This window comes from Xiphophorus couchianus, chromosome 4 (assembly GCF_001444195.1).
Source record: "Xiphophorus couchianus chromosome 4, X_couchianus-1.0, whole genome shotgun sequence".
Taxonomy (NCBI): domain Eukaryota; kingdom Metazoa; phylum Chordata; class Actinopteri; order Cyprinodontiformes; family Poeciliidae; genus Xiphophorus; species Xiphophorus couchianus.
In genome coordinates, this window is record NC_040231.1 from 18,537,376 (window position 1) to 18,554,453 (window position 17,078).

A 17,078-nucleotide genomic window follows, 5' to 3' on the forward strand; every position below is an offset into this window, starting at 1 on the left:
ATATTGGGTAATATATATATAGGGTTTAGATATATATTGGGTTTTGATGTAATATTTTGCACATCAGTAGTTTTGAAGTAAGTACAATGCTCTCATCACTTATCTAAACCTGTAGCAAAGGTTTATAAGCAAAACCAGTCTGTACCCCAAACAATTTTGGTTTGCAATTGTTTATTTTCTATTAAAAATTGTGGTACTGTCACGCCTGAAATACAATTAAATTAACCTAAGTATCAACTTCTTAGTGCTAACCTTGTTCACATTTTTTGTGGTGTGAACATTTAAAATCAAAAAGCAAAGCATTTGACAGACTAAGAGATAAAGTGCCTCACATGCTCTCAATGGAGCTTACTTTTAGACCAAAATTTATAATTACCACCATCACATTTATTAAAGTATCCATGCTTTAATCATGGGACACAAACTCATTTTAAGTAAGCATTATCTTAATCATTTCTTTTATATCATAGCTGTTTAAAACAGTGAAACAATATTTTTTCAACCTGCAAATAAAATATATTTGCAATTAATGAGGCTGTAGAATTAAACAGAGTACAGAAAGACTGTACTGGACTCTGTTGAGTACAGAGACAACCAATAAAACAAGCGAGGTCAGACTTTAAATAGATGAAAAAGATTTAGAAAGTGGCGTTTCTAGCTTAAAGATTTGTTTGGCGGCATCATATTCTTATCAACCCACAAGTCATTTATTTAAAATATCACCTGTTTTAAAGTGTCACAAAAAATGTAGACATCCTAGTTTCTTATTCGATGTCACCATGTTAATTATAACGACGGCATATTTTAAATTATAGCATGCTGTTCTAATTTACCCAAGTACCTTATATTTATGTTTGACTCTAAACATTATGGATGGATTGGAGTGGGGGTCTGAAAATGCTGATTGCATGCAATTAGTATTTTACTTGAAATAGACTGCATTCTGAACAGCACCCACATCAATTAGTCATTTGCATAAACCTATGGGTATTTTCTCTAAATATTTATACTAATTACACAAGGTGCTACATGATTCATTCATGTTCCAGATAAAAAATTTACACCAACACTTAAGATTAGATAGAAAAATTACCTCATGCAAAAGTACTGTAGCATAAAAATCCATACATATTATAACAGTTCAACTGAATACAGCTTTGTTGTTTTTGGCCCAGCTTGCGTGTGACATGTTGACCACTTATCAAAAAGTATTTCACAAGATGTGATACTGTAATGGACTCTTGATCAACCTGAATTTCAGTGTAAATAACTGCAGCTTTTTGTGTAAATAAAAAAGGTAAGGGATAACTCTACAAAAGCTTAAAGCTACAGTACGTAACTTAAAAAAAAAAAAGTCTTTTACATATTTGTTAAAACTGTCACTTTGTCATGGCAGATAATCTGTGAAAAGATAATGATGTATTGGGATAATGACGATAACAAGTGCACTACATCACACTTGAAAAACGCTGGCATATCCCTTAGACATGAATTATTGAGGTGAAACCTTATCTATCTAAATGTCAGCAATTACATGTGCTCAGATGTAGTTAAGAAAACATTTTCTGTTTAATAAGCCTTTTTTTTTTAATATACATATTGTATGTCCGTCTTAACATCTTTGACCAACTAAATCTTGGTATCATTTCTGTGAGGGACATTCAGCATTAATTTGTCCATTGAGCACAAACACTTTGTGCTCTCAACTTATTGTAATTTACTGTGTTTATCATTCCCATGGGTAACTTAGAAATTTTCCCTTTGCTATGTTTATTGTGACAGCACCATGGCCTTGTTTCCTTTTTCTGAAATTCCATAGTTGTATGAAATAAGGAATTTCAAAAGTAGGCTTGTCTAATCTATGAATCCCTGAGTATTATCTGATGTTTTTTAAATTTACTGCATAGCAGTTATGCCAACAAAGGCTTCTTTCTAAGAAATGTTTCCTCAGTACACAAGACTCGCAAGTAAACTAGTCCCACCCTCAAATTCTTCAATAATTAAAAAATAAGCCCTACTCTCCATTGCATGACTCAGTGTTCTGCAATTGGATACACAACCTCAAAAGCCTATCAAAGGAAGAAAGTTAAAATGTTTGAGGTTTAAATTTCATCACTGTTCAGTATTACACAACAAAATGCAAAAACTTTATATGTGCTTTATTTAATTTTTCATGTGATTTATTTCACATTTTAAGACTTGCTAAAACACAATGGCTAACTAAATCACATATTTTTATTTCAACAGTATTGCAATCTTTTATGCAAAGTAAAATCATAATCATCCATCACAAGGATTTGTTTAACTGTTATGTTGGCCTAAATAGATACATAATAATGTAAATTTCTATTAACACCCAGTAACAATCAATGGTAGCTTTTAAGAACTCACAAAAACAGGGCTCATAAATAATGCTTAGTGTCTCGATATATGAGAAGTTAATTGGGTTGTATACATTATACACTTCAGCTAAAAAGGGGACAAAGTTTTCACACAGGGCCAGGATACCTCTTTAACCTAATACCTGGTGGTGCAACTTCTTGTGGCAGCAACTGCCATTAAGTGTTTCTGGTGTTGCTGATGTGCTTCACTATGGATCATTATCCTGTTGCATAACCCGAGTAAGCTTGAGCTTAATGTCATGAACTGATGGCCAACATTCTCTTTTAAAAGTATTTGATAAAGTTAAATAATTATGGTTCAATCGACTACGCTAAAATGCTCAGGTTTCTGAATCTACTATAACACCACCATTTTTCACTTTCAATATGATGTTCTTTTTCTTAAACGCTGCGTTTATCAAAAGTGCTATGTAGAAGTTTTCCTCTTAATCAGAAAATCCTGCAGGAATATGTCCAATCATCAGCACAGAACCTTAAGCCTAATCACACTTTGATTATACAACAGAACAATGATCCAAAGCACAGTAACAAGGGCACCTCTGAATGACAATGAAACTTTTTGGAGTGGCCTAGCCAAAGTCTGGACTCAAGGTCCAATTCAGATACTCTAGTATAACTTAAAACAGGCTGTTCATGCTCTAACTCTCTCACGTGGCTGAAGTTAAAAAATTCCTCAGTGGTGATGCTGAAGACTCATTGCCAGCTCTTTATGTCAGTTATTGCTGCTAAGGGTAACACAAGTAGTTATTAGATAAAGGGGCAATTACATTTTTCCAGTAAAAGTAGTTTTTCCAATTTAACCAACATGCTTATTTAGACTGGAAGCAATATTTGTCATGATTCTGGGTTGTCGAGTGTGTTCTTTGTGTGTGTTTAGATTTCTTCCTCTCGGCTGCAGTTCTCCATCGAAGGGGCCAAGTCAGTTGCAGCCTGGCAGCAGTCAACAAAGCTGGAGGCAGCCACATCATCAAGCTGCTGAAGATTTAAGGAGGTACCGTATACTAGCACAAGGCCTGAACGTCAATGCTAGTATGATAAAGTCAAGCTTCCTCTCATGTATTTTTCTTGTGAACACTCAGAGTTACTTACTCTGTGACTTCTCTCTATTCTCTAGACTGGTTCCTCCATGTTCGCTGTCAACATTAGATATCAGATTCCTCAAGCAACAAGAACGGACTCAACTGGAAACTCACCTGGTTGTCCTTTGCAGCTCCACCTCTCCAGCCATCTTACCTCCTGCATTTGATCATGGGGATTCCTTGCAGAAAGAAAACCGTTCAGAAACCATGCCACCTTCCGCACCACATCTCATTGCAAGCGGCCCAGAGCCAAGACTGTTCTCCCCAGAGCCAGACTTCACCCCCATTTCAAGTAAGAACATTCATTATACTCACCAACAATACGCACTGACTTCCTTCTGCACTTTTCTACTACCTCTCCTCTTCTTCCTACACTCTCACCTGCAAAAGAGACCCAGAATTATGGGATTATATTACCATCTGAAGATCCTTGGGAAAATTCCCCTTCCCGGTACATCTAAAAAAATTGGAATATTGAGTAAAACTCCAATAATTCTAACCAGTCACCTCAGAAAGTGAACTCATATACAGAATCATCACACATAGAATGACACATTCCAAACCTTTGTGACTTATAAGTTTGATGATTGTGGCTTATGGATAATAAAAACCCTAAATTCAGTGTCAGAAAATTAGATTCATGTGAAAAAGGTAATTATTCAAAATTCATGGTGTCACCTTAATCAGCTAATTAATTCAAAACACCTGCAAAAGCTTCCTGTCTCTCACTCTGGATCAATAGGACACAACCATGGGAAAACCTGCTGACTTGACAGATATCCAGAAGTCAGTCATTGACACCCCTCACAAGGAGGGGAAGCCAATAAAGCCCATTGCTGAAGAAGCTGGTTGTTCACAGATTTCTGTATCCAAGCATACTAACAGAAAATTGAGTGGAAGGAAGAATTGTGGTCATAGCAACAAGCAAAATCTAGTCCAGAACTTGGGGGAGCTTTCGAAGGAGTGGACAGAAGGTGGAATCAATGCATCAAGCGCCATCACAGACAAATTCTTGACATGAGTTACGAATGTTGCATTTGCCATGTCAAACCACTCCTGAACCAGAGAAGACGTCAAATGTGTCTTATTTTGGGTAAAGGAACTGGACTGGAAATTTTCTACATTCGATTATGCTTATCGAGAAAAATACCAACACTTGTATTGCAAAAAATAAAATCTTCAAATATTTTGTTTTATATGTGTTGACTGTAAAATAACTGTTTCATTTTCTGAAATTAATTTAATTTTTTTTTTTAGATTTTCCTCTGAATATGGTGTATATTTGTAAGAAAATTGCACTAACCATGACAATATTGCGTTGTGGTGGCCCAAAAATAGTTCTGATGAATCTGATAGAAAATCTGTGAAGTGAGAATATAGTAAGTATAGGAAAAGAGGCCTTTCAACCTCAACAAGCTGCTCAGTTATTATTAGTAGGGCATACCTACTGCAAAGACTTTCAAATTATTATAGTGAAAAGTATCCATTTATGATAAGAAATGCTTAATAAAATGTACATAGTTTTACTATTTTTGAGACTCCTGTCTCAATTCCTATTGTGTCTCTTGTTCATTTCTGAACCAAAATGTTAAATAAATAAATCTAAATCTGTATAAATGTTCTTATTTCCTGAGTATTCAGCATATGAGCCTTTACCATTGGTGTATTATCTGCATTTTTAAGACTTCACAACTAAAAACCAATTTGTATTAATATTAAGTGATCCATGTGATTAGGAGGTCTGTAATCTGAAAGCTGAAATGGCACTTTCCTCCTTTGGCAGTGCCGTTTTTGACAAAATTACTGTCAAAAAAAGCAGCGGATATCCAATGGACAATTACTTTTTAAGTGAGGTCGCGGAGCTCATTCCCAGTTTCCTAACATCAGTTCACTCCCGCCCCTCCGCCCCAACATACAGTACAAAGCCTCTTATGACCACATTAATGCAACTAATTACCATGTCAATCACAAGTAATGCTTATTAATTGCCCCTCAGAAAGAGGCTATATCAAACAGAGAGAAGTGCCTTTAAAAGCCTGCTGAAAGGCTGACTGTGGGGTAGGTTATGGGAGAGAGAGAGAGCTCTGTTTCAGGCCCACTGCTGGCATTAGTCAATCTGCTGTCCAGATGTCTTCCACAGGTGACAGCTGCAATAGCCTAACAAGCAAATTAATCACGGAGCTTTTGTGGCGCTTCATTTTAGGGAAACTCATTTCATTTCATAAAAGGCTTCATCTCGTGTGAAAAATGACAAATTGCGGCCATGGAACGATGTGGAGGACCAAGCAGCCGGCTCTCATTTCTGCAGCATGCCTGCAAGGTACCGAAGAATAGAGAGGCAAGGAGAGATAGAGTGAGGGGAGAACTGGGCCAGAACCAACGACACAGTAATGAAGCCCAACTCTGCCCCTGTGGGCTGGAGTTCTGACGAGCCTCACAGGTGGCGCAGTCAGATTAAAACTTTGAATGAGGGGGTGTTCTCCGAAGTCTGTCACTCATTCTCCCACAATTACAACACTGGAAGACATTTGGAAAAGCTGGCCCTCACATGTGTTTGATGTTTGGGACTTTTACTTGATTTAAACCCAGATGGATTGTATCTTAATGCCTTCTGTGGTTTCCTATGATGTTTAATCTCACAGTTTAGAGGTGGTTTGGGAGAAAAAATGTGGAGCGTGTTTCTTTGTGGAGCAGACAGACCGGGATGATTGTGTCTGAAACAAACATACACAGCTTGGGAATAGTACACTTCCAAAAATAACAGCACTATCAGTTGTGCTACAGCTTTGACTTATTGGCCAGACTTTTCTGTAAAATCAATCAAACCCACTGCTGTGCAGCATAAGGAGTCTAGTTTTGGCTATGAATTACTATTAATAATTGCTTATGGCAATTATTAATAAAAACTTGTAATTTATATTGAAATTCCAAAGTTGAGGAACTACTTGATTATCAAGAAAATAGTAGCCAAATGATTCAGTCTCAGTTATTACCTGCCTGATAATGCTTAGGTTTTAAAATAATAGATGAAGGCATCAGTCCGGCACTGGCGTTATCTGAACAGCAGGAGTCTACACCCATTTCAATCTGGAGAGACTCACACAGAGAAGAAAATAGCAGTTAAAAATATTTAATGGTACAATTTCTTTGGCGCTCGGACCCGGCAGAAGACCGTGAGCCGAGGATCGCCGTGAGCAGGCGGTCTGCTCGGCGAGCTCGGGATAGTCTTCCCCTCGGGACCGAAACTGGTGGTGGAGCGGAGCTCGGAGAGCACAAGGGATCCTGGAGGACGACCCTCATGGTGAAGGTGGAGAAGGGGAGGAGGTGGGTCGAAGCACGGCTGACGAGCAGGAAGACCCCAGGGTAGCTTGGACTTTTGAAGGCGTCTTTGGACGATGATTGGCTGGAGCGGCGTGAAGCTCCGGTCCGGATTGGCTGCGGTCGGGCGTCGTGATTAGATGATGTGGTGAAGCTGGTCGAGTCTCCCAGTTTGAATTTTCGCCAAGGCTCCATTTGGAATAAACGCAGACAACTTCTCTCAAATATACAATATTTTATTAACGAGAAATCAACATTACAGTTAATCCTTTAATCAAAAAGCTTGCTATGGTACTAACAGTCCCTAAACTACTGAGAAAAAAATAAAAGAATTATCAAACAAATTACAATATATTAAATACTAATTACTTGTGCAGTACTGTCCACACCATCAATTATCAGTCTTTATGACCTTACCTTTCTAATATTTTTCATATTTTTTACTTGCATGTCTGTTATAGCATACTTTTGCAAAAGATGTTCCTGTTTAATATACAATTTATTTTTTATCCTTCGGATTATTTATTTTAGTTGTACAAATATTGCAAAGGAAATGCACATATTTTTTCTTTACTGTTCAGGAATTTCCTCTCTGAATAACTTTCAAGTGGATAAGCAGGATTTTTTCAAGACTCAAACTACAGCCAGTCAGAATGGGCCTAGTTTCTAATTGTATTTCTCCTATAAAAATGTCCAGTAGGTTCACATGCTTTGTATAAATCGTTCATGTTTAGAAGCAGTAGTCATTTACATTAAAATATAAATTAACAGTGAGTACCAATTTAGCCTCTTGGCGTATTACTATTACATCATTGTTGGATGATTGGTGGAGTTAAACTGATCTGAGCTCAGTTTGTTTAAATACTTTCCTGTAGCAGATAATATTAACTTGGATTTGCATTCAGCAGCAACAAAACAAAAACTAGTGTTTTGATTAGATTTTATCGAAATGAAACCTAATCATCTCTTTCAGTTAGTGGTTTCTGAAAAAGATCATTTTAGAGAGCTTTGACAAAATATGTTTCAGCTGACCAAAGAGACCCGTTAAGATAACGCTTTCATCTGTTGACCCAGAGAATAGAAATACCAACAATGTAGTTAGGAAATTTTGAGAGCGAGCGAGCTTTGTATTGAACCCATTTGGCAGCACAAACAGGCTGGCCTCCAGGTTAAACCAAACGTGTACTCCACATTTTTCATGGAAATTCAAACATTGTGTGCATATGTTTTAAGTGATTCCTGAGATTGGAAAACATTTTGCTGCAAAACATGACAAGAATGTCACATCAAAACGTAAAGGTATTTCACACAAAAGTATGTAAAATTGAATAGCCACGCAGGAGCAACGAATTAAACTTTTTGGATTTAAAAGCTTTAGAAAGCCATTAATACAAGGAGGAGATAAATCCTTGAAAGCTGTCATACAAAAACTATAATTATCATTGTCACTAGAAAAGAAAAGAGAAAACGGAGGGGAGAGGATTACATTCCTTCAGAACAGAAGAATGTTCTGTGTTTATTTCTCTTCATTTGTGGAGAGAAATTCTGGGGTGACAGATGTCAGCAACACTTTACAATTTAGAACAATTATCATGTTCGCTCTATTCTACAGGTGCATATTGTGTTCGACATTCAATTCTTCAAATTCTCACTTCAACAGGCTCTTAGTGTAAAGACATTCATTCCCACCCTCTTGAACATTTGACCATGGCAGGGAGCTCTTTGCTTAATGGATTAACAGAAGCAGATTCTTTGGCAATATATTTAATGTTTTTAGCTGAAAACTTTTCATTTCTATTAAAACCTTCAACAAACTTTCTTGGTGAATTCATTCTATGAAGCTGAAGAACATTTAGCAGCATTTCACCAGGATCCTCATTGTTCCCACAATTTTCTTTTGAAAAGGGCTTCATCTAAGAAAAAAATAAAAACGTTTAGCATGCCCCTCAAAGGCCTTTATTGCTTTTGTAGGCCTGCACATAACAGTTAGGTATGCACATCCATTATATTCTTATATACTTGTATTACAGTATATAAGAATATAAGAATCAAGAATTAAACATTTTAAATAAGGATTTTATGCATCTCTCTGAAAACCAGGGAAGAAAGCATGTAAAACGTGTTTATATATATAAATATAACACCCGAGCATCTATTCGGAGGGAGAAAGCTCCTTTTACATGATTTTACATCCAAGCAAGCACATTAAAAGCCCACATAACATAAAAAAATCTATCAGATAGAAAGACACCTAATGAACAAGTAGGCAATATATAAATTGCCCTTAAAAAGTTTTTAAGGTGAGGATGATGATCATCTTGCCTTCGGAGACAGTGCAGTGCCACAGGGTCCCTACACCCCTGATGCCCAGATGCAAAAGTTTGCCAAGACACTGAGAGATAGGGCAAAATCTCTGACTCCTCAAAGTGGTCCCATTGGCAGATATGCTCTTATCAGGACAGCCTGTAGCATGCATCTTTGAACAGTCAAACACAGATATCAAAAAGAAGCTGCATACAGTGTGGAAGGTGAAACTCAGCCAAAGAGGCACCTGTGAATGACCCACTGAGATGCAGTTTAGATCGATGCAGTGAAAACAGCGACTGAAGAAAAATATTTGCAGGAACAGATCTGCTTCATGATAAAATTATTACTCTCACTAGATAGCTGCACTTTATTTGTACAGAACCAACAACATTTTGTGTTTCAGTTTATATGCATCGAGGCTTGAAATGTCAAGATATAATCAAAATAGCACTGTTAAATTAATGTTTGGTTCTTAAATTTAGGGAAATGTCCTTATCTCCTTGAAGAATCTCTACAGATATTTAGAGGTTTGAAACGGTCATTTTTAAAATAGTTTGCACAATATTTCATCTGCCTTTTAGATTTTTTTTGCTTTGACTTTGCCGTTTACTCATTGCTAGTCTACTAATTGACTGAAAGATTGATTTTTGTCTTTTTTTATATCACTCTGACCAATGATTTATTCAGATTCCTAAACACAATTTGGACAAGACTCATTCCCACTTCATGCATTTATAAACAAATTTGAAAGAAACCAGGATTTTACAGATGAAAAATTTGATTTTTTTAAAAATAAGATGATTTCCTCTCCCCTGAAGATTACAAAGAAAATGTTTGAATGACTCCTGGAAAGCCTGGAGCAACATAACAAAAAATCTAGCGTTTAGGAAGAAAACATTTAAAAGAAAGGGGTGGTTTGAAACCCGCTGAACTGATGAGAAACACAGTCATTGACAGTTATCAGTCTAGACGTGCTTACAAAAGAGAGACTAAACATTCACAAACTGAGAACACATGGAGGTGAGTGGGCAGCGTACTAAAGTGTCTCAAGAAATGCATCAACACCAGGTGGTCACAAAAATTTGAAAATAGTTTTTGTGTATTCTATCAGTTGAATTAATCTGAATTAATAATTACATTTTGTTTGATGATGTGAAACTTTACAGAACTGTAACACACAGACACTAAATGCCACAAAAACCAAAACAGCAAATTATGTGAATTATTTCTGACTTAATTAGCTAAATGCTAAACTTGCTGAGGTTGCGGCTACAAAAGAGATCCATTTGTTCTTGAGCAAACCGCAGAAGAGAAAAATGGATTTCTAAAAACCTTTTGTTCAGCACTGCAAGTGGTTTTTAGGGTGCAATTAAAATCATCTGTTAGATATTTACACTACAAGCAATAGCAGAACTGGACAAGAAACAAGGATTTTTGAACATTGTGACTTTACAGACCAATTACTGTTCAGTGCAGTTCCATTCCCATCTTTGTGAGGTTAACACCAGTAATAATGAAATGGGGATTAATCCATGTCCCTCATTGCCGCCTTTACTGACCAATCAGCAAACATGAGGCCCTTAATAAGAGGGCTGTCAGAGTGACAAGAAATAAGAGAGGATTTCATAAAAGTACTAGTAGCAGCAATGTGCACAGAAGTGTGTTTAAACATGATTGCATTTTAACTTTTTTGATAGACTCCAAAAAAATGTATAAACATTCAAATGAAAATAACATGACGCTTTTAGTTTGTATTTAAAAAAGCTGCTTTTTTTGTTAATGTGTGATAACATTCATCTTTATGAGAAAAATGATCACTATGTATTATCTTTCAAATTAAGTTTCATGTATTGAAGAGATTAATTATCGTCTTCTGCATTTAGTCAGTTTTAATTTTAGGGTTTTTTTGTGGCTGCATAGGCAGGACTTCAACAATGGGGATAGTTTGGAGATTGTCAGTGTGTGAGGGGGTGGAGTGAGACAGAGCAGGAAGTGGACCAGTGTTGACTCGAAGATACGAGAATACGCAGGAAAACACACAGACTCATGCACACCCTCGGACACTCAACACTCCCCTCCCCTGAGGGCTTATAAGCTAATTAGCTCCAGAAGAATTTATTTATCAGAGATAAACTGTCAAACAATCTCACTGGCACATCCCCAACGGAAATAAGAACTACTCATTAGTTTGTTCAATTAAGTTTCCTTTTCCCACTACACTACATTCTTCCCACAGCATCACTGCAATGAAAGTACACTTTATGGTCCTACGAAAGTTGTTTCCTTCTTACACGGCTGCAACAGTGGACACATTTTTCCACTTTTCTTATAACCTAAATAAGATTCAGTGGGTAATGCTGAAACGTAAATTTCTGTCAGGGTGAGAGGTCTGTGACTCCACATTATCCTTAAAGACACTTGAAAAAGCAGCCATCTGCTGGCACTGTTTGAATAAACCCATGAGGTGATCTTGCAGCACATTCCAAACTATTCCACATGAAGGCCTGTTCAGGATTATTCTAAACCGAAAGCACTGAATTTATATTGTTGACTCTGCTGCAATTCATTTATGGAGCATAACAACAAGCTGGGACACAGTGGATCCAGCTTGGTGCCGTGACAGCTTGGTGTCAATATCCAATTATTCAGTGTGCTGAAATGGTACTTTTGAGCTTCCATCTGTTGGCTGTTTGCAAAAACATGTTCTGTCAGGCTGGATGGATTGTGTTTGATCAGGAGGCTGTGATATGCAGTTCATATTTGCATTATGTTATAAATTTGACTTTTCTGCATTTAGATTTTTTTTGCAGTCGTATGGTTGAGGATAATAGAACTAAATTGCTCTTAGAAAAAAAATTAAAAAACAACAATAGCATTTAATCTTCTGATCCAATTCCATGAAGGAATTTATTTTATTATTACAGGAGATCGGTGGATATTTTTGGTCCATTTGTATGCCTCTTCCCTTACAAACAGAGTCCAGATGGTTAAAGTTAACAAAAGTCTGTCGTCTGCTGTCACAACCAGTGTTTGGGCTCTCCAGGCATGTGTGAATTTAGCTGATTTGATCACGTTTTACATTGATGATTGCCGAATAACACCAAATCAATGCATATTGAAATGCTCGTATTATATAGTTTTATTTATTGTATTTGTTGCCTCCGACAACCCAGGACCCCCCTAACATGGCATTCTTGAAGTTATTTCAATGGACAAAAATGCTCCTAAAATAATACAACAAACAGAAGAAATTGTATTTGGGTCACTATCATAAAGTTCCCATTACCATCCATAGTGAAGAACTCAACCAGGTAATTTACAGTGCATCCAGAAAGTATTCACAGCAATTCATGTTTTCCACATTTTATGTTACAGCATTGTTACAAACTGTATAAAACAAATCACTTCCTCAAAATTCTACACACAAATACCCCATTTTGACAATGTAAAAAAATTATCTTGCAAATTTATTAGAAACAACAAACAACAATTCCATTGGCACAAGTATTCACAACCTTTGTTTAATACTTTGTTGATTAAAATAAAATTTAACAGTCTCCACTGATCTTCCTTGAGGTGTTTGTACAACTTAACTGGAGTCGAATTGTGGTAATTTTCGTTAATTGGACTTGATTTGGAAAGGTACACACCTGTCTACGAAAGGTGAAAAAAGGACCATCCCTACAGTGAAGTATGGTGATGGCATCATGATACGGGGATGTTTTACAGCAGTAGGAGTCAGAATACAGGAAATCATGAATGCAGCAATAAAGACAGAATGACCTCAGAATGGGTCAGTGGTTCAGGATAACATCCCAAAGCATATTCTTCAAAGGAGTGGCTTCAGAACCACTCTGTAATCCGGTAGTGACCAAGCCAGGGTCCAGACATGAATCTGACTGAACATCTCTGATGAGATCTGAAAATGGCTCACAGATGTTCAGCAGAAAGGAATGGAAGAAACTGCCTCAAGGTAGGTGTGCTAAAATTGTGGCATCAGAATCAAAAAGACATGAGGCTGTCAAGTTGGATCAACAAAATGTTAAGCAAAGGCTGTGAATATTTATGTATTCACAGCATAAGTATTCACATATATTGATTTTGTATTTTTAAAGGGGCATTATTATCTATTCTATAGGCATATAGTGCCGTTTTACAGCACAATCGAGTATCTTTTACTTTCAGTTGTTATAAAAATGCTATATATATATATATATATATATATATATATATGATATCATATATGTTTGATATCAAATATGACTTAAAAGAATTTTGAAATTGTAATTTAATGTCTTGCAATTGGGCCTTTGTCTCTTTAAAAACTTATGCTCTTTCTGTAACTTCGTCTTCAGGAAGTCATCACAGCATTGTTCTTCTATTAACCTTTCAACAAAGTTTTGACAACCCCTTTAATAAATTTGGAAAACTTAAAAAAAAAAAAACGTTAAAAAAAAGTCTTCTCACATTGTTGTATTTGTGTGTAGAATTTTGAGGAAAGAGTAATTTAATACATTCAGGAATAAGGGTCCAGTGTATCAAAATGTGGAAAAAGTATAATTTCCAGATGCAGTGTGTTCATGATTGAATATTTATGGACCTTACCAGAGGGGCCGCTTTTCATTGGCTGATACCCATTCTACGTGGTCACGTGGGTGGCCGTCTCACAAACACACTTAGCTTCCCGTTAGCTAAGTACAGCATAAAGGCAGAACTGATACAACTTCTACACCTTGAAGCCTGTCTGCTACACAGTCTTACATTAGCTAAACAGATCAATATGCAATGTGTCTGTATCTGACATACACTAAAGATTTTATTTTAGCAGAAAAGGCTTTGGACTAAACTGTTACTCGTGTTAGCCACGTTAGCACCAAGTACAGCTAGTCAATCAACCATCGCTGTGTTCAGGGAAGCTCTGATTAATAATAGAGAAATAAATATCAAGCCTGGAAACTTGACATCGTAACGGACTGAATGTTATGTTTTTAACGTCTTTGCTCGTCTTGCGGGGCGCAGGCGGTTGCCACGGTAACAGGTGTGCTAACACTAGAACTAGAACAGTGTTAAACTACACAGAGAGAGAGTAAAAAGGTAGGAGTGGGTTTGAGTTGATCACCTGTTCTAATTATTTTACCTTTGTTTCCCTTTGCTGTGGCGCATTAAAGCCGCTGTAGTTTCTAAACGTTGGACTAATTACCTCGTTTGTTTGTGAGTTTACGTCATTCACAACAAACATCAAATAGAACAAATAGATTTAATAAAATTTTAACAAACAAATGGCTTCTACCGCGGTAATTATGTGAAATTAAATTAATTATATCCCAACTTCAGAAGATTTGCCTTTACCTTTACAGAGCTCTTTGGTTCCTCCTATCAGTCTGTAGCTTCTCATATTGACGTCATCAAACCAAATTTCAGATCTACCATAACTGACTGACACCTGCTGGCCTCAGGTTTGCAACCAGCTTGTGACTGAGAAACCAGTAACCTCCTCCCAGATGATGACATGAACTTGTTAGTTCCTCTGTCCATTTAGTAGCTGATATATTGTGAAAATCTGGTAGAATTGATGCACTAATCAGTCATGTTTACATAGAAACAACGCGCTGTGAGGTTTTGTTTGTGAGACTTGCGGTCACGTGGGTCGGTTGTGGGCAGAGCTTGGTAAGGTCCATTGTCTTGAGAATCCACATTAAACTAGTCTGTAGTAGAATAAACAAAAAGGATATATTTTCTTTGACACCTGAGGTTCTTTGGAGAAAGTAAATATGATCTTTTGTTTTATATCTCAGTTACCATTAGCTCTTTGCATTTCTGCAATACCACATGATATAAAAGCATGTCCATTGCTTTATCAAATGAAGTTATTCTAAAATTGTAGGGCATGCATTCAAGATTTCATGAATCTTCCTACCAAAGAAATATAATGAAATTAGATAATAACACCGCCTCTAACCCTCACCACTCTCTGAATCATGAATGCAGACTGTTGCCATCAGGTTGGAGGGATACAGTGTTCTACAGTTTAATGAGGATAAACTGAAAATGCTTTCATAGATCAGTCAGTCCTGGATCTAAACAGAATATTTAACAGTGTGGATTGCTATTATTTTGCTCATCTCACAATGTGTATGTTGCAGTTCTGTCCGTATATGTGTTTACAGAACAAGTCTGTAAACACATATATTATTTTATTGTTCTGACAGTAAAGGAACATCGGATTGTATCTCACAGTTTAACAACATACTCTTTACCAGGACAGGGTGAGAAAGTTTTTTGGCCTGCTGATGAATCCACTAAACTTGGAGTGCAATTTTACTTTACTCCTGTCTGAGAATCTGTCCCCTAAAGACAGCAATGCACAGACACTACGAAGACAATATTTGGCCTGTTCCATCACTCTAATTCACTCCCTGCACATCCATATTTCATTCAGCTTTGGCTTTAATGAAACTCATGGCAACCTTTCCACCACTGGAGTCTCTGAGTGCAACCAGAAAAATCATAGTTTTGGACAGTGGCCTTCACACAAAACAATGCAGGAGGCAATGATTTCCTTCAAAGTTGGGTGGAGAAAGTGAACGAAGCCAGGAGGATTCAGCTGTGCTGTAACTGCGGAAGCCATCTGCCTCGAAGAGATTATTTCCATCATCAGTTTACCTTAATTGGAAAAACTGTTTCTTTAACAGCACATGTTACATTTCACACACAATGCATCAATAATTTGTATAGATACTCATGCTTTGCTTTAACTTACTTCCTTCTTATGCATACATAACTCATCTGTCATTCTCAGAAAAGGTTTGAATTTCATTGGAGATTCTTTTTGCTTTAAAGAATGCAACTGTAACAGAGAGCATATTGCCATATTGAAAATATTACATATAATTTGTTTGCTTGCAGCTGTGAAGTATTGTTAAAGGATTGTGCACACATTTTAAACAACAGTGGTACGAGATCCCAAAATATCTCACTTTGTAGGTCTAAAGCTTGACTGACAGATGATATTTCTGACGGCTGACATTATATCTCAAAGAAATAGCATGCTGTTCTTAAAGTAGTTTGACTTTTTAAAATAATTGCTTTCTCAATCAACATTAAATCAAAATTAAAGTTAGAAATAAAGAAAACCCTTGACTAATTACTGCAAATCGTTGCTGAGATATTTTAAATACCTCTTGGCATTTTGATTTAAAAGGTAAAATCTGTATTAGCAGAACAGCACATAACTTATGTTTACAACTGGTTTGTTGATACACTTATGCCCAAAATGATTCTGAACTGGGGCAGATTTAGACTTAAAATTATTTTTATTCAGTCAGTAAGTTTTTTTCTAAATATGATATGAGACAGGCATCTCTCAAAAGATAAAACAATGTAGAAGGAGTAGACTGAAATACAAATTAAAATATGTTTGCTAATACTTTAAATGATAGATTAAAATATGTGACATTCTCCATAACTATTAGAAAATAATTACTAAGAAAGTATTGACATTACTGTACTTAGGGTTGCTGACTAGCTTTCTGCAAGTTTCCAGTGGTTTTTAGACTATTTATCTTTGAGGATGAGCTCAACGTCTTTAAGGTTGGAAGGCCGTATACCTTCACCAATATCTTTAGCTCTGTCTACAGATTCGGTATCATATTCAAGTCAAGACTAGAGCTGAGTCACTCAAAAATGTTAAGATTAGTTTCAATTCAAAGAGTCATGCTGGTAAAATTTAAAGATAACTTTAAGTCAAAATCTGAGTGCCAGATGTACGAATAATTTGGAGCTTCACTTTATATGTTCCGTTCTGAGGACAGGCGGAGAATGAAACATTGCTTGCTGTCACTGATCACCCACGCATCAAAAAAGGAAAAAAAAAAAACAGTTACCCATTCAAACATTATATAAATCATTGGTAGAAACCCTAGTGCTCACTAACTTACTAAATATTTCAGAAATATTTGGGGTATCGTGTTAG

The 17,078-nt window shown here is 36.5% G+C and overlaps 1 long non-coding RNA gene across 1 annotated transcript in view; it reads right to left on the reverse strand.

The window, feature by feature from the left end:
- The window catches only part of LOC114143031 (uncharacterized), a 68,023-nt gene extending 53,525 nt beyond the window's left edge, over positions 1 to 14,498 (reverse strand). Inside the window, exons 1-3 of the long non-coding RNA XR_003595145.1 lie at positions 14,456 to 14,498; positions 3,797 to 3,862; positions 3,596 to 3,660 (exon numbers count right to left, since the gene is read on the reverse strand). This is a non-coding gene — a long non-coding RNA (uncharacterized LOC114143031). The remainder of the gene's footprint in view (positions 1 to 3,595; positions 3,661 to 3,796; positions 3,863 to 14,455) is intronic.
- Positions 14,499 to 17,078: the final 2,580 nt, after the last annotated feature.